We start from the raw sequence: 19409 nt of genomic DNA, 5'->3' as shown, positions 1-19409 counted from the left end.
AAGCAAGGAGAAAGTAAGAGGAGCCGCACTTTGCTAAGCAAAGAGCCACATTTGGCTCAAAGAGCCACGTTTGCCCACCGTTGGTATATAGATTTTTAATTAGATAATTGTTTAATAAATTTTACTATAGTAGGAGCTTGCAAAATTCGGAAAATCTCTTCCCGTATATACAATGTAAAATGTAATAATGATGAATATGTCGCATGAGTTCCTTTTGTTGACATGCATAAATTTGATGCATGATTTGATTTGAATTTATTCGGCAATGCCTTCATATATCACTTTCAAACATATATAAGCGACATGATATAAACTGGCACTTGCATGATGTGTTACATGTCGCTATGTTTTGTAGTTCAGGCCTTTAGTATCTATATATAATTGCTCAGTCATACGACTTAGTTAGGCCGATCTGTAGCAGCCACAGAATTGAGCTGTATATATCAAACTAGAGTGCAAGCTGCAGTTGCAGTTGACCGTGTTTGTGAAAAAAGTAAAAAGCGGCAGAAAAGTCGATAGTGAGTAACATAATCTATTGAAAAATATTAACCATATTTCCGTGGAATTGAGATTCGGAAAAGTTATTAGGTATTATTCGTAGTTTTGAAATATATTTCACGAAAGCAAAAAATAAAAATAGCTGAGATCCCTTTCTTTTTTAATCCTTTCCCTGCATTTGTACAATACAGTATATTTTGCTTTGCTGCCTTTGTGCTTAAGTGCACATTTAAGATACCTACCCCGAAATGCCCATCAGCGGCATTATTTTTAACATACAATAAGGAAACTGCTCCGATAGATGCATTCAACATACCTGCACATTACCGATACCTCCTTAAAAATTTTCAACTATTATCAATTATCAAAGAAAATATTACGTTTACCTGCACTGGCTCTACACTTACCCCAATTTTACAAGCTTTTATTTATTTTGCTCATCTCGCGGAACAACGAAAACGGCTATCATTTTATGTAGTTATATAGATAATTGGATACCATTCGAAAAAAATGTCGCTTGCAGTAATTTCTTCGTGGTAAGTGCTCCTCCATTATTTGGTTTCATAGGGATTTGGATACCTTCCTCATTGAAGTAGTAAAGAACATTCGATTAAGTGCTTTTTTCGGTTAAGCACACAAGTTTTTCGTGCAAAGAAGGATGGGCAGCTAAGCAAAATATACTGTATATTGTACATTTAATTTTTGCAACAAGCGTGCTACTAAAAAGCTTATTAATATTTTTGAAAACAAATTAAACTTTATAAAGTTTTGGAATGCCCCGAATAGTTTACGTAAATTTCAAAATCGAAAACGTTTCAAAAATATTTTTAGAATTTCATTTAAAAATAGACCATTTTATAAAATTCCAGTGACACGCCAGTTGTGGTAATTTACTGTACAAAAAATACGTGGAAGTCAAGTAAAATGGCTAATAAAAGCACATAGTTTGGAAATATAAAAAGCATTTCATCATATAAAAATGCTAAAATTAAAAAAATGTAGAATATATTGTAAATTTACATTGAAAGGTTTTTGGTGTAAATAAACTTTTGTTTACAAATCAGTGGTATAGAGAAATTTGAATTATTAGTGAAAAGTCGGTTAAAATATTGTTAATTTGCAATTTGTTAGTGATTTTTCAGTTGAAGAGTGTGTAAAAACTGATAAAATGGAGTTCCGTGTATTAAATTGCAACAGCCGTCAAGGTAGTGCCTCGAAATGCAGCTTTTTTTCCTTTCCTCGCAACGATGCCGTGGCGAGAAAGTGGGTGGAATTCTGCGGGCAAGATAAGCCATTCAATTCGGCTCCGATTCGCGCTCTTGTCCTTCCATGAAGTGTGCCATGGTGCCCCATCTCATTATGCGTAGATGCAAGTGTAGCGCTGCGACGAATCGCTGCATTTTGTGTATATAGGGCGGGGCAAAGCCGTTCCCGAAATGTTTTTTTGTTATTTTGACAACATTTTATCACAATCATATCGCTTCTGCTCCAAGCAGCCTCCTTTAGCAAGTTAACTAATCAATCCCACTCAGATGCTGGCGCAGTTTTCTGCACCAGCCTTAATTGCAAAGTAATGGAGTACACTAAAACGTTTGCTGCAGCAGCCATAATTGCAAAGCATGGAGTGCACTAAAACGTTCACTCTTCTCCAATAGATTAGTTGAAAAATGCAATATTTTCGCATTGATCAAAATTAAAACACGTTTTTCGCTGTAAAGTGAACTGTTTTGACAGTTTCAACTCGTTCTACTTTTGTCTCTATTCATTGTTTACTTGTGGTACACAAATGTCAACGGCCAGGACGGCGCAATCTTGTATTCTATCATTCTTGATACCGGGCCAACAAGTTTGATTTTGTCGCATAGTGTTATTAGCAGTGTTGCCAAGTTTAGAATTTGAAAAAGCACTAAACCCAAGAAAAATCGCTTTTTTTTCGAAAAAAGCACCAAATTTTTATTAGAGGATTTAATGGACTTTATATGCATACAATATTTTATACCGATTCAAATTAATAAAAATTAATGTTTCTTGCTCGGCGGTCGAATTTATTATGTTTTCTATAAATTCAAATATTTTCGTCCTTATTTTCTAATTTGAAACTGTGTCCAGCGTTGCCGTTCCGCTTTTGTGTAAAAAAAAGCTGCCAACTCGATTATTCCTTTTAGAAAGGTTCGTTATTCATTTTACTGTTAGGAGATGCTGGTGCTTTATTTAATATTCGTAAAAAATATAACAAATTCGGCCCAAACTAAAGGGCTAAAGATCGATGCTGTTACTCAGGGAAATCATTCATCCATTTATTTCCATAAACGGGAAATTTTCCCTTTGTGCAGTTACATATGTATGTAGATCTTGAGTCAAAGAAATGATAAAGGAATACAGGTGCTTCATTGGAACTCTTCCGACGAGCTAATTGACGCACATGCATTAAGAACAACGTATGGAATGTTTGTATGTGTATAAAGTTAGCGAAACAACATGAAGAAAAAAAATTCGCATATACGCATGAATTTGCCGTTTTTTCCGTTAGTTAGTTGTGGAAAAAATTATTTTTCGTTCGTGTATTTTTTTTAGATATAAGGTGTTTCGCTAACTTTATATAAAGTTAGCGAAGCACTCCTCCAACTCAAAGATAGAAGACTAGGCTTTATATCCTTGCCCTTTCTTGCCGTTCCAGAATAGGTTGGTTTACTCCGCAATTTTTTTTAAATAAGGCTGTTTAAACAAACTTTACAGCAAACAAGCAAACAAGCCAAATTATGGAACAAAAAATTTAATTGTTTTTATTATTTTTAAAACAATTTTTAAACCGCTTTCCAAGCCCCTAATTTTTTTTTAAATAAGGCTGTTTAAACAAACGTCGCTACGTAGGGGCAGGGGCTCGAGCAACCCCCCTCCCCTCCCAAGACTTTGAAGTTTCCCATATATGTAGGTATGCAGCGACCACAAAAATGGAGTTGCCAATATAGCAACTCAGTTGCTAGCTTGCAGTTGCCATCTGTTAAACCATTTCAGCCAGTAGCCACCCAACTGAAGTTCGGTTGCCATAAGCCTAAGTCGGCTCAGCTCGATGTTCTGGTCACATACATAAGTACACATTTTCATGAGTCTATCTCTTCTTATTCTGGTACTTACAAATATCGGGCCAAAGTTATAATACCATTTCATGCTCATGAAAAGTATAGTTTTCAGATTTCAAATCGGTGAAGTAGGTAACAAAATATAAATTTAAACATTTTCTTAACTTCTTCCCAGCGTATCTATTAAAATGTCATTTTCAAAAATTTCATGAATTGCTATGCCATGCCATTCCATCTCAAACATACTGTTATAGCATGTCATTGCTTCTTAGCTCAGCTGTTGTTTGCGGTTGTGTTTCTGCAGCATATTTTTAATACTGTTTAATCTTGCCTTGTATGAAAATGTATATAGCAGGGGTGGGCAAGGTCGAGGCCGAAAAGAGACACATCTAAGTTCTAAATGCTACAAAGAGCCCTAAAAAAAGAACAAGAAAAACAAACATTTTATTTTAAAATAAAATTATTATTAGAAATGAAAAACATTACCTTTATTATTATTCTATTGTACGTAAGATAGATATAAAAGTAAATTCAAAAGATCCCTTTGGCGAGATTTTCAAAATCCGGTTTTAGGTCAGTTAAAGCCGTTCGTAACAATTCTGTTAAATGTTGGATAGTCAATAGGTACGTTCGTTTAAAATCTCCAGTAAAAAATGTCCAACAGCGAAATTCCGGCGAAATATCATCTGTTCTCTCACAAGAAAAAAATATCCAAAATATTACGCGAACAGAAAATTTGCAGAAACTTTGCAAGTTATACGAACAGCTGATAGAAATTTTGTTTACATTAACAGGTCTATTCTGCACGTTACCGAAGATTTTGTGACCGGAAAATTTTATTACCAAAAAATTTTACCACTTCTTGTCACCGCGATTCTAGGTACGTTGGTAATGCAGTGAAAATATTTAGCAACTCAGCTATGAAGATTTGTGGAAATTCCTGTATTGCATATTTCACGGAGCAATATTTTGTTACCAGCTTATGAGATGGTAACCAAATTTATCGGTTACAAGAGAGCGCAGAATGCGAAAAAGGTTTAAAAATTGACAGACACTTTAATTGCCGGATATAAAATTTATGTTACCAGCGCAGAACAGACCTTTAAAAAGTATAAAATTGAAAACGTAAGAAAACAAATCCTGAATTCTTATCCTGACACAGTTCACTGACTAAACGAATAATTACTTATTTCTTACAAGTTTAATTAGTCGCATTTTACTGTTTCAACTTCCAAACCATCAAATTCAATTAAGGGATTTGCGTAAATTCCAGCCAGCTCTTCTTAACCAGGTGTTTTCTTGTTGGCAAATTGCTGTGGGCTAAAATATGTATTTACATATATGTATAATATGCATGTGTGTATATGTGTAATATGTATGAAATATGTATTTTAAAAAGTAAAAAGAGCAATAATGTTCTAAGCAAGGAGAAAGTAAAAAGAGCCGCATTTGACTCAAAGAGCCACGTTTGCCCACCGTTGGTATATAGATTTTTAATTAGATAATTGTTTAATAAATTTTACTATAGTGGGAGCTTGCAAAATTTGGAAAATCTCTTCCCGTATATACAATGTAAAAAATAATGCTGCATATGTTGCATATGTTCCTTTTGTTGGCATGCATAAATTTGATGCATGATTTGATTTGAATTTATTCGGCAATGTCTTCATATATCACTTTCAAACATGTATGTATAAGCGACATGATACAAACTGGCACTTGCATGATGTGTTACATGTCTCTATGTTTTGTAGTTCAGGCCTTTAGTATCTACAGTGACGAGCAAAACTGTAACATGGTTTAACACTTTCTGTTTCAGCCACCGCTATATTTCCAAGTTCTAACGACTTTCATCCTTTTGTTGAATATTCTTGGTGGTACATCCCAACTCCCTCTCTCATAATGATTTGAAGTCAATGCAACAACAATAAAAAAACCAGCAGACAAAAATGTAAATTAAGGCAGATGTTACAGTTTTGCACTCACTCTCAGTTTTGCATTTGACAGTTATCTTTTACTTAGTTGGAAGTCAGATGACTTTTTTCTATATTGTAATTTATTGAAGAAGTGATCACCAGTAAATAACATAGTTAATCAGGAACCATAAATGTAAATAATAGATTTACTGCGGAAAGGCGGAACCGCACTAAAAGTGGCAAACAATTTTGGAATTTGCTACTTAAAAATGTTAAGACTTAGAAAAAATATAGCCTTAAGTGTTCCCAAGGACAAAGGAAGTCTGTTAAAAAATATTACGGTACGATATCTTGTGAACTTAGAAGCAAATAGCGATGCAGCCACTATTACAGAAGCGCTTAAGGTATTAAACTTTAACGCAAATCAATGGACAGCGAGACGAAGAATTCCCAAATTGAGCGAAAAGGCATCATAAAGAAGAAAAAAGCAAATTTGATAAAAATACATGTGCGCGTGCGGCAGCATTTCGCTGCATCGCACGAAAACCGAACCATTGCCTATTGGGATATGTTAGGCCGTTCAGAATGCAATAAAAAACATATTTTTAAGTTTCAATTGAAGTTTATTTGGTCTGACAAGACTAAATTAATCGCTTTCAATCAGATGGCCGGGCATGATATTGGATCAAAGACCCAAATTAAGCCTAAGCGCATCATGTACTGCAAACTGTGAATCACAGTGGTAGGATCTTAATTGTTTGGGGTTGTATTTCAAAAATTTTGTTGGTCCGTTAGTACGCATTATGCGTAAGGAACAGTATCTGTTCATATTTCAACAAAATTTGCAAGATGTAGTCGAAAAATGAGAGTTTCTGCTGAAAAATCACCCAAAACATGCTGTATATGTTCGCAAAGACTGGATACAAAAGCAAAAATTTGCTAATTTGAAATGACCTCCACAAACCGCGGACATGAATCTCATCGAGAATTAGCGAAATCAACTAAAAGCACAGCTTAATAAGTATCAAAGTCCGTAAAATCGAGTACATGAGCTGTGAAAGCAAACTAAGGATATACCTCCAGAATTTTTACAAAGATACAAATAAGGTATGCCAAATCACATCCAGGAACTGAAACAGGCAAAAGAGTACTGAACATTGTGTTAGTAGTTCTTTTTTTTCGTGAAAATTGTTAAAAAAGCTCTTAAAAATATATGAGTGCAAAACTGTAACATCTGCCTTAATTTACATTTTTGTCTGCTGGTTTTTTTATTGTTGTTGTATTGACTTCAAATCATTATGAGAGAGGGAGTAGGGATGTACCAATAAAAATATACAACAACAGTATGAATGTCGTTGGAACTTGGAAAGATAGCGGTGGCTGAAACAAAAAGTGTTAAACCATGTTACAGTTTTGCTCGTCACTGTATATATAATTGCTCAGTCATACGACTTAGGCCGATCTGTAGCAGCCACAGAATTGAGCTATATATCAAACTAAAGTGCAAGCTGCAGTTGCAGTTGACCGTGTTTATCAAAAATGTAAAAAGCGGCAGAAAAGTCGATAATGAGTAATATAATCTATTGAAAAATATTAACCATATTTCCGTGGAATTGAGATTCGGAAAAGTTATTAGGATTATTCGTAGTTTTGAAATATATTTCACGAAAGCAAAAAATAAAAATAGCTGAGATCCCTTTCTTTTTTAAACAGCTAGGATATCACTGACCATTAAAAAGGACCCTGAATGACCGCAAACCTCAAAGCTTTACACATTTTTGTATGTGATTTTTAAAATGAACCAGTGGTTGAATTTTTGTACTGAAAGGGTTAACCCTAAAAGTATAATCTACGTCCGCGGGGCGTATACGGAATGGGTCTTTTTTTTAATTTTGACACAAAATTTACTTTTTATTTTGTTGTTTTAAATAAATGTGGTTATAGTTTTTATTAATAAAACTATGCTTTCACTAGAGATCGCACTGACAAAATCAATTTATTAGTAATAACAGGGCTGAAGAAAATAAGCAAGAAAAAATCCGTTTTAAGCGCTTAGATAAGCACAAAAACATCGGTAAATATGCTCGCAAAACAAAAAAAAATTAGGTACAGTTTAATGTTTTTTTATTCAGTTTACTTCAAGTTTTGCTAGATATTCTCAAATAATGGAGATCTGCGTTGGTTGGTCTTAATTTTTTTAAATATTCGTTATTCGTTATTCAATGCTTCCCGTAGAGACAAACCATTGGTATTAAATTTTTATATCCAAGCAGAAATGAAATTAAAGTTACGGGTTAATAAAAACTAGTTCTGTTTTTATATGTTATTATTTTCCATGATACAAATATTTCAAGGTAAAACCGCTCGCTCAATTCGTCGTCATTTATTTTTTGAAGTTTGTCCACTTTATAAAATTGAAATTTTGAGAGCAACTCAAGTAAAACAAAAAACAAGTATATGAAAATATTCAAATTTTCATTTATTTGAGAATGGAAGTGAGAATGTATTTGTGAGATTGAAAATTTGAAAACCTTTTTGTTATGCTAGCAGACTTCAAAAATGTCCAGGCTGTCTCTCAGCGGTTTTACCTTCAAATTTGTATATCATGATCAGGGGCGCACCCAGGAATATATTTTAGGGGGGTTTTATATTTCTGAATATATATCACCGGAAAATACTGAAAATTTGCTTCAGATAATACGCTCTTTAAAATACATTCATGCAAGTTTTATGTACAGTATGTAATAAATAAATAAACGTTTTAAAATCCATAAACTGCACTTTATTTACATAAGATTAACAGAACTCAAACACTTTTAACCGACTTCAAAAAAACAGGAGGTTATCAATACGCCGGAATACATATCTTTTGACCACGTGAACCGATTTCAATAATCCTTTTTTTATTGGAAAGATGGTATCTCAAGGGTCGTCCCGTAATTTGGTTTAGAGATCCGATGATTGGATCATGAAGAAATTAACGGTACCCCTAAATTTGAAGTCGGTTGTGTTCTTTCCTTAACAACTACTTGTTTAATAAAAAGTTCTATAAACTCAAGATGCGCTCAACTTTTAAAAGTACCTAATAAAAAATTTTAAAAGAGTCAGTAAAAATAAATTTATTGATTCCATAAATTTTTGCACTTTTATGTTCATTTTTTCGATTTCTGGTTTCTGGTTTCCGACAGAGAGAGGTGAGTTTTCACGATTGCTAAATTTTTTTTATACCCGAGCTCACTTGTGCACAAGGGTATATTAATTTTGTTCACATAACGGTTGTTTGTAACAGCCAAACCGAATCGAGATAGACATAGACAAATGTATACATAAATGATCAGGATGAAAAAAGAAATCGATTAAGCCATGTCTGTCTGTCCGTCTGTCCGTCCGTCCGTGTACACGATAACTCGAGCAAAAATTGAGATATCTCAACGAAATTTGGTACGTAGGTTTCCCTTAATCCAAGGTAGGTTGGTATTGAAAATGGGCGAAATCGGACTGTAACCACGCCCACTTCCTATATAACGGTAATTTCCAGAAATACGAAAACTGCGATATTTTAGTAACTACTGAATATAATTCACTCAAAATTGATATTTACAATAATTTTTAGACGAGAAATAAGAATATTATAAATTTTTGGAAAATGGGCGTAGCCACTCCCACTTATGGTTACATGTGTATATCCTGGTAACCGCTGCACCAATTTCTTCCAAACTTGGCACAGTTGTTGGCCTTGGTACAGCAAACAAAATCGCCCAAAATTTTTAAAATCGGACGATAACCACGCCCACATCCCATATAACGGTAATTTAGAGAAATACAAAATCTTCGATAAATCAGTAAATATTGAAGCTTATTTATTCAAAATTGATGCTTGCAACAATCTTTTATCAATAAATACATTTATGGTAAAATTTTGGAAAATGGGCGTGGCACCGCCCACTTATGATCACATATATGTAAATCGGTAACCGTTCTACCAATTTGTACCAAACTCGGTGTGGTTATTGTGCTTGCCACATATAAGCAAAACGTTGAAAATTATTGAAATCGGACTAAAATTACGGCCGCTTTTCATATAACGGTAAATTTCAGAAATGCCTGAAACTTCCATATTACGAAATTTAAAGACGGTAATTTACTCCAAATTGATACACCCCGGCTTACCATGTAGCGGTTGCTTTCGGAAAGGTGAAAAAATATATATTTAATACTTGCGCCGGGTATTTAATTTTCGGCTCCGCCCGAACTTAGACTTTCTTACTTGTTAATATTTCGAATACCGAAAAAATTAACTGAACTCTCAAGAAAAACGAAAAATTCATATAAAACGACGGACGAGAAATGGAAAGGAAATTTTCTTCTACCAAAATTTCTTAAATCAGTTTGCAGCTCTCAAGAAAAAAATGCTCGTATATTTATTTCCTCATAGAAATTTACAGCAAAAGAAAGCGCTTTTTCAGCTGGATTCTTAGCTTTAAGATACAGTTTGTATTTGAGGTTATTAGCTTTAGGGGGGGTTTGAACCCCAAAACCCACCCCTTGTGTGCGCTAATGATCATGATTATTTTCAAACATTTAATTAGTTCGACGAATAAAAAAGCCCAAGAAATGGTCAAGAAAAATTTATAGAGCCAAATTTTCTTAAGCAGTACGAAGTTCTTAAGAAATTTGCTACGCTTTCTACTATGGTTTGCTAAAGTTTGTTTGTGAAGAGTACCAGGCACCCTTGTTTTCAACAGAAATATATGCCCGTTCCATTATTTCGTAAGGAAAAAGTAAGACAGCAGGCTGTAAGCTTAAACTTTTTGGTCCTGGTAATAACTTCCCTGAACCCTTATTGGTACGCTTTTGCGTACTGTTAAAGGTTATGAATTTATTACGCTTTAGTTTTTATACACTCTAAAAAGTGCATGTAAAACTACTACTGAAAAGTGTTTATTTTTCAACCAGAATCTGTTCAAGTATACGCACAAGATGTTCAAGATCTGATTTTGAACATGAGTTGTTTAAAATATACAAATGAAATGTTTAAAATTACAAACATTTTGAAAGTAAAGATATATTTTTTACAAATATTAAATACTGAGGGCGCACGCAGGAATATATTTTTAGGGGGAAAGGGTTTATACTTCTAAATATATATCATCAGCAAATACCCAAAATTCGCTCTTTAAAACACATTTATGAAAGTTTTATTTACAGTATGAAATAAATAAATAAACTTTTTAAGTATCATCAATTGCATTTTATTCACATAAAATTTACAAAGAACTCAGACTATTTAAAACCGGCTTCAAAAACGGGGAGGTTATCAATTTTTCGGAGTATTTTTACTTCTTTTATTTATTCCACCGCATAACTTTGCACCGCGTGAACCGATTCCAATAATTATTTTTTCTACCGGAAAGATGGTACCTTAAGGGGCGTCTCGTAATTTGGTTTAGATCCGATCATTAAATTATGAAAAAATTAACGGTTAAAGATGCACTCAACTTTCAAAAGTAATACAAAATTTTACAAAATAATTTTAATATAAATAATTTAAATAATTTCACGAAATTTTTACACTTTTTTATTTGTTTTCGTCGATTTCTGGTTTCTCATTTTTTAATACTTCGAATAACGAAAATTTAACTGAACTTGTATTTTTATCATGTAGCTCATTTTGGTGGAACGAATTCGAAGTTAGCTAATTAAATCTTCGAATGCTTATTAAGTACATATCAGTGGTAAACTTTTTTAGGCTGTAAAATGTAAAAACCAACAGTAAGGGCCGGTTACTCAATGTCTGGTTAACACTAATCTCCGGTTAAACATAGTTATCGACGTTACCGACTCCCTGTTGTATGCATGGAGTCGAAAACGTCGATAACGATGTTCAACCGCAGATTAGTTTTAACCAGACATTGAGTAACCGGCCCTAAGTGAGTATACATTGCATATTTTTAAGACAATGTTTTCATTCGCAGTTAAACTTCAAAGAGCTCTCAAGAAAAAAGAAAAATTCTTACAAAATGACGCACAAGAAATGGAAAAGAAAATTTTTTCTATCAAAATTTCTTATATCATAATAAATTTAGCCCCAAAACCCACCCCTTGTGTGCGCTACGTGACAAATTTGATATGTAAAAGTAAACAGACAGTGTTTAATTTTGCACACACTAGGAGAGGAAACTGGTTACCTCTCTTTATATGCGTAAATTTAAAAGAAAATTTTTTAGAGGAAATTTTAAACATTTTACGTGTAAACTGTGAAAATGTGAACAATAAATGTTTAAAACTCAAAAAACAAATTTGAAATTTGTTCTACGCCACACATATGATAAGTAAAAGTAAGCAAGCAGTGTTTAAATTTGCATTCATTAAGAGAGGAAACTGGTTACCTATCTTTATATGCGCAAATTTAAACAAATATTTTTTAGAGTGTACTTCTTGCCTGCCCCAAATTAGCAACGGATAAACTTTCCAATGATGGCATATCCTCTAAAAACGTAAGAAAAACATCGATGTTTTCAAAAAAATGTTTAAACATCGATACTATCGATAGTGCTCCGATGTTTTTGTAGCTCTACTTTAAACCCAAAACCCCAAAAACCCACCCCTTGTGTGCGCTAATGCTAAGCGCTCATATTTACTCAGTTTTAAACACTTTGTGTGTAGTTTTTCTCTACGTGACCAATTTGGCATGTAAAAGTAAACAGACAGTGTTTAATTTTGCACCCACTAGGGGAGGAAACTGGTTACCTCTCTTTTATATGCGTTAATTTAAATGTAAAATTTTCTAGAGGAAATTTTAAACATTTTGTGTGTAAACTTTGAAATCGTGAACAATAAATGTTTAGAACTCAAAAAACAAATTTGAAATTTGTTCTACGCCACACATATGATAAGTAAAATAACGCAAGCAGTGTTTAGTTTAATTAACACGGTGTGTAAATTTGCATTCATTAATTACCTGTCTTAATAAGCGCAAATTTAAACAAAATTATTTTAGAGTGCATGTTATGTGCGTTTATTTAAAGAATTAGGTCTACAGTACAAAGTAACTTACAGACTAGCAAAATAAAATATACTTATGTCTATCAGTGATGGGCACACCTAAATACTTTCGTACTTAAAGAACCACTTTGGGTACTAAATACACAAATACTTAGTATTTGGAGATGATTAAATATTCAAGTAAAAAGAACTTAGGTATTTAGGAGCTACTAAATTCCAAAGTACTATTTACTTAGGTATTTAGGAGTTGCTAAGTACCCAAGTAAACAATACTTAGTTATTTAGTAGCTGCGAAATAGTCCCGAAAGTCCCAAAATTTCCGAAATACTCTCGAAAGTCCCAAAAATCCCGAAATTACTCCCGACAAACCCGAAATAGACCCGAAAGTTCCAAAAATCCGAAATAAGTCCCAAAATTCCTAAATTATTCCCAAAAATGGAGAAATAGTCCCAAAAGTTCCAAAAATCCGAAATTAGTCCTAAAATCCCGAAATTCTCCTGAAAACCCCGAAATGGTCCCGAAAGTCTCAAAAATCCAAAAGAAGTCCCAAAAAATCTATATACTCCCAAAAGCCCCAAAGTCCAAAAAATCCCAAAATCAGTTACGCGAATTACGAAATAGTCGCGAAAATCCCAAAAATCCTGAAATAGTTCCGAAAGTCCCAAAGGCCCTAAATTAGTCCCAAAAATCCCGAAACAGTCCCGAAAGTCCCAAAAATCCCGAATTTACTCCCGACAATCCCGAAATAGTCCCGAAAGTTCCAAAAATCTAGAAATAGTGTCGAAAGTCCCGAAAATCCCGAAATTACTCACGACAATCTGGAATAGACCAGAAAGTTCCAAAAATCCTAAATTAGTCCCAAAAATCTGGAAATAGTCCCGAAAGTCCCAAAAATACCTACATTACTCCCGATAATCCCGAAATAGTCCCGAGAGTCCCAAAAATCCGATGTTAGTCCCAAAAATCCCTAAATAGCCCCGAAAGTACCAACAGTCCTGAAATTATTCCCGAGAAACCCGAAAACCCCATAAATCCGAAATAAGCCGCAAAAATCTGGAAATAGTCCCCAAAGGCCGGTATAAGTCCCAAAAATCGAAAAATAGTCCCGGAGGCCCAAAAATCCCGAAATAGTCTCGAAAACCCCGAAATAGTCTTAAAAATCCTGATTTGGTCTGAAGAATCTCTCAAATCCCGAAACAGTTCACAAATTAAGGTGTGGTGAGTTTAGGTGAGGTGTGGTGAGAACGGGTGTGATGAGTTCAACTGTGGTGAGTTAAGATTTGGTGGATTTTGGTGTAGCAGTAAGAGGTGTGATGAGTTTGTATGTGGTGAGTTGATTTGAGGAGAGGTGAAGTGAGTTGTGGTAAAGTAAGTTGCGGTGAGTGTAAGGTGAGGTGTTAGTTCTCTAAATTTCTCCTAAATTATACAGTATTTAGTTTCAAAGTATTTAACCACCGACTAAATACCTTGGTACTTTAGTGAAAGTATTTTGCATCCCCAAGGTACCTGAGTACTTTGGACCAGAGTATTTAGCGCCTGCTAAATACTCTCCTTTTTTGTACTTTGGTATCTAGCAGCTCCTAAATACTCAAGTTGTTCTTACTTTAATATCTAATAGCTCCTAAATACCTAAGTAAATAGTACTTGGGTATTTAACAGCTCTTAAATACCTAAGTAAATAGTACTTTGGTATTTAAAACAACACAAAATACCTGAATACTTTTGTACTTAGTATTTAATACTTAGTAAATACAATTTTGCCCATCACTGATGTCTATACAATGATAAATTTTATAATAGAGTAAATATAACAATTTTGAAAAAATTAATTCCTCCTAAGCTATAACATATAAAGGGATGCAATTCGGCACCGTTATTTTTGCTATTATAAAAAAGATTATGCAGACATATGGGACAATCAATTGCCTTTTAGGTACAACCAGCGAAAAACTGTATATATTTATGTTTTTGTCATGCATGTATGTAATAAGCTGTTTATTATATACAATCGTTTAAACACGAAGGGAGATTTTATAACATAATAAGGTAAATTAGGCACACGCTTATGTCTCTATCTGAAAGCATTCTAAGAGCACACATAGTTAGAATACATAGATTTCGTAAGCTTTGCTGAAATCCGAAGGAAGCTACATATGTATGTTGACAAAGAGAACGCTATCAAGAGCATAGAAGCAAATGTTGTAATATTGAAAGAGTATTTGTGTATTTTTGTATTTAAAAGCATATGTTCTTACATATATGTATGTGTAATAGAGAACTGCGCGATTACGTAAAAAGTCAAACAAAAAAACTTTTTAATATACCACGTTTATTTAAATGGACTAAAATGAAGAAAATAATTTTTCCTGTACTCATAGAATTTCACTTGATAAGTTTTGATTTTAAAATTTTAACAATACTATAAAAACTTATGAAAAGCCAAATTAAAATAACCAAGTAGGCTAGAAAAAGCAAAATAAAAACGCGAAGTAGGCAGGAAAAGGCACTAGAAATCGCAAAAAAGTAAAAATAAGGCTTAGTGCAGACAAAAACCGAAAAATTATCAAAAAACACACTTATTTTAGAAACGTTTATTTTACAAGTAAAACGAGAAAATCTATGAACTAGTTTCATTATATGCAAAATTTGTACTTTGGCCCTTTGAATGTTTTCTCTTTTCTAGATTTTAACTCACAAAACTTGAATCTCTATATTTGTATTAACATTGAACCACAAGATGCATTTTGAAGTTTTCTGGCAGTATTTTCATTCGATTTTCGTGAATAAAAGCCTTGTATATACTAAACGGGGGCTCGACGTGAGTTAATATAAATGGTTCCCAATTTAAATATACAACGTTTAAAGCTTTCATGTTATCAGGAATAAAGCCTTTTTCACTGCCCTTTACAATTAAAGGTAGAAATGACAAAAAAAGGCAAATATCTTAAAAAAGGCAAATATGCGTAACATCAAATGTGCATATAAATATTGAATCAGGGAAAGCTATATCATAGACATTTTTAATCGAATATACTCTATCTCTTTAGCAGAAAAAAAGCCATTTCCGTAAAATCCGTTTCCTGGTCATTGTAATTAATAATTTTAATTTAAAATTCGATATGTAATAGAAAGCACGTAAAACTAGCGCAAAATTCACAAAAACTAATCAAACCTCAAAAAATTGCTATCAAAATTTCAAACTTTTTAATAAGATTTTTTAGAAACTTTTCGGGTATGCAGTTTTTTAGCCCTTTCAATACGAGTCCAATAAAGTGCAAGTTACAAACAGCTAAAAATTGCTGTTGATTTTTGAGATTTTTTGTTGTGGGTGTAACGCATTAACAAAATTATTTTATATGGTTCGACTGCATCGTATTGCGGTATGTTTCACAAAAATATTTTCCTGTGCAGTGTACTGCGGTGTCGTTTGCTTATACGGTGTTTACATTACGATATTTTATAGGCAATTTAAGAGGCGCTTAGATGAACCAATAATCTGCTCATTGGAAGCGATTAGTTGAAAGGCCGCTCACAGCAGGCGATTGTTGCTTTCAGGGACCGTAAATAACAGTTACTTTTTTTCAACAGCTAACTTGGCCAGATATTAAGTCGAAAATAAAAGTCCTTTCCTAATAAATTTAATAAATAAATTGTTTAATTTGGATAAGCGGTTTGTTTACTATCCGGAAAGACTTTTATTTCTATTGTATACTATTCTAACTATATTTTGTCTTAAATCCATAAATACTATTATTGAAATCTAAGCGCATAAGTGATTTTTGTCGAGCTCAATAAAGCCCGGCAGTCGTTTCTCTTCTGTGCCAAGTGACGCCAATTGGAAATTCCATGTGAAGCCAACTGCTTTTCCACTTGGTATTGCCATCGCAGTGGGGCCTCCCCCTTCGTCTGTCACCACCAGCGCGTTCCGAGTTGAATACTTTCAAAGCTGGTGCTTGGGTGTCCATACGACCGTCATGGCCAATACCGCGGAGCCGCTGTTTTTTTTTTCATTCGCTGCACTATGTCCATGTCGTAGTAAAGTTCGCACAGCTTATCGTTCCTTCGTCTGCGATACTCGCCGTCACCAATGTATAAAGGCACGTAAATCTTCCCAAAATCTTTCTCCAGAATACACCAAGAATCGCCTCGTCGGATGTTGTCATTGTCCATGCTTCGGCGCCATATACCCGCACGGGCATGATGAGTGACTTATAAAGTGTGGTTTTCGAATGTCGAGAGAGGACTTTACTCCTGAATTGCCTACTCAGTGCAAAGTAGCAAAAGCGATTCTGTGTTTGATGTCGATGCTGACCTTGTTATCGGTGTTAATGCTGGTTTCCAAGTAAACCAAATTCTCTACTTTCTCGGAAATATAATTTTCAATAGTGGCGTAAGTACTAAGGTGCAAATGCGCCAACTGTTTGTTTGATGACAGGAGATACTTCGCCATGTCCTTGTTGACCACCAGACCCAATCGCGTTCCTTCTTTATCCACCTTGAAAACGGCAGAACAGACTTCGCGGTTCTTATAACCGTTGATGTCGATGTCATTGGCATACGCCAGCAATTCTACGCTCTAGTTAAAAATTGTTCCTCAGCGGTTCAGTTCTGCAGCGCTTATTATCTTCTCCCACATCAGATTAAAGAAATCACATGAAAGGTAGTCGCCTTGTTTGGAACCCCGTTTGATAGCAAACGGCTAGGAGAGGTCTTTCCCAATTGTGACGGAGCTGGTTGAATTGCTCAACGTCATTTACACAGTCGTATCTGTTTCGCGGGGTTGCCAAATCCAGATATCGCAGCGCATTTAATGCTGTCGAAAGCAACTATGAATAAATGGTGGGTGTCGATCGTAATCTCGCAGGTCTTTTACCAAGATTTGGCGTATTTGGAATACCAGATCTATGGTGGATTTGTCTGGTCTAAAGCCACACTGATAAGGCCCAATCAGATCATTGACGGCGGGCTTCAGTCTTTCAAACAATGCGCTCGATAAGACCTTGTAACTTATGTTTATAAGGCTGATCCGGCGGCATTTGGCGCGAATGGCGAGGTCGTCTTTCTTGTAGATTGGGCAGGGCACGCTTAAATTCCAGTCGTCGAGCATGCGTTCATTTGACCATACTAAGGCGGTTACTCACGGACGTAAAAACAGAGAAAGCGTCAGCTGACACGATCTATCTTATGATAGCACCTTGTATATTAAAAATATTAACAACGTGGAATTTCGTTTTGTAGACTGAAACACAGACATCCGAGCGAAGTTGCTAATTGCTATATAAACCTGTAAGCTAATGGTTTTTTGACATATTTTTTTGCCCGGTTGCCATCTCTTAAAAATAAATAAAATCATATTTAAAATATCTTTCAAAAATTTAGAAATCACTACCAAAAATGTTAAAATGCTCGAAATGTTATTATTCACGTTAGATTTATTTAGTGTCGCACGTAAAATATAAGTGAAATGCTAAATTTGTGTAAAAGTAAGTATGTATTCTGAATCGATGCAAACAAAAACATATAGCGAACTGAAACAAGTAACCACAATGTGGTTGTTCACGCTTGCCTGGTTATCAGGTTATCTGGTCATGTGGTTATATTTTGTATTGAGTTCACAACAATAAAATACACTACAGAATAATTATCTTTAACCAGATAACCAGGCAAGTGTGAACAACCACAAAATAATTTTTAGCATACACTTGCGTGTAGTAGTGACGATGCTGTTAGTAATCAGTAGAGAAGCTAAAATTATGCGCGAAAATCCCAATTTAGGCGCTTAAAATAAACACTAAAATTTGCTCAATAAAAAATATGCACGATAAAATTTCTTTAATAATAACAATCCCAACGGTTTTACCCTCCTTTCCCGCCCATCCGCACGAGGGGCGCAGTCCGCATGACTATTTCAATTCTTGCGCCGAGTCACGAAAGGCAGTAGTTTTTTAAGTGTCCAGATCTAAAACTGTTCAGTTACCGAACTAAATTCTTTAGCTGATTTTATATCTTTATGTTAATAACTAATTTATTGAGAGAGGAGAGTATCGCTTTCTTAATGCTGAAAAGCGGATCTGATATATCAAACGTGCGGGAATGAGAGTTAAAATCCTGGCATAAGTAACGGAGCGGGTCGTGCAATTCAAAATTAGTTTTACAGGCTTTCAGAAATCCGGAACTTCAGAATAGGGGACGTCTTACTACACGGGAGGGAACATTAAAGTTAACATCAGCCAGATGAGACGGACTTGAAATTGAGCCTGTCAGTAATTTAGCCATAAAAATTATACCAATCATTTCCCTGCGACTGACAAGGAAGGCTAATAAGTTTTAAGCGACTCGTGTAAGGTGGAAGATTATATTGAGAATACCATCGGAAATTTCTTAAAGCAAAAAGTAGGAATTGCTTTTCAGTTGATTCCATCTTGTCTGAGGAAATATGATACCTCGGATTCCACCCCACCGAACCGTATTCCAGAATCGGTCGAACTAATGTTGTGTTGTAAACAGGGTTTTAGTGATATAAGGGTCACTAAATTCTTTTGACCATGGTTTCACAAATTCAAGTACACAATTTGATTAAAAGAAATACAATTATACTTATAATAATAATAATAATAATAATAGATTGGCGCTTACACATATGTTAGTGTTTGGCCGAGCTTCTCCTCCGATTTGTGGCGTGCGCCTTTGATATTGTCACACAAAGCGGAGGGACCTACAGTTTTACGCCGACTCCGAACGGCGATTGTATTTTTATGAGGAGCTGTTTTTCATGGCAGAAATACACTCGGAGGTTTGCCATTGCCTGCCGAGGGACGACCGCTGTTAAGAAAAAACCTTTTTTCTATATTTTTTTTGCGATGTTGCTTTGACCAGGGCTTGAACCCAGGTGCTGTGGAGTGGAAGCGCG

Source organism: Rhagoletis pomonella, unplaced genomic scaffold (genome assembly GCF_013731165.1).
Source record: "Rhagoletis pomonella isolate Grant_MI unplaced genomic scaffold, Rhpom_1.0 Rhpom_scaffold_00009, whole genome shotgun sequence".
Classification (NCBI taxonomy): Eukaryota; Metazoa; Arthropoda; class Insecta; order Diptera; family Tephritidae; genus Rhagoletis; species Rhagoletis pomonella.
This window is presented reverse-complemented; position numbering follows the sequence as displayed.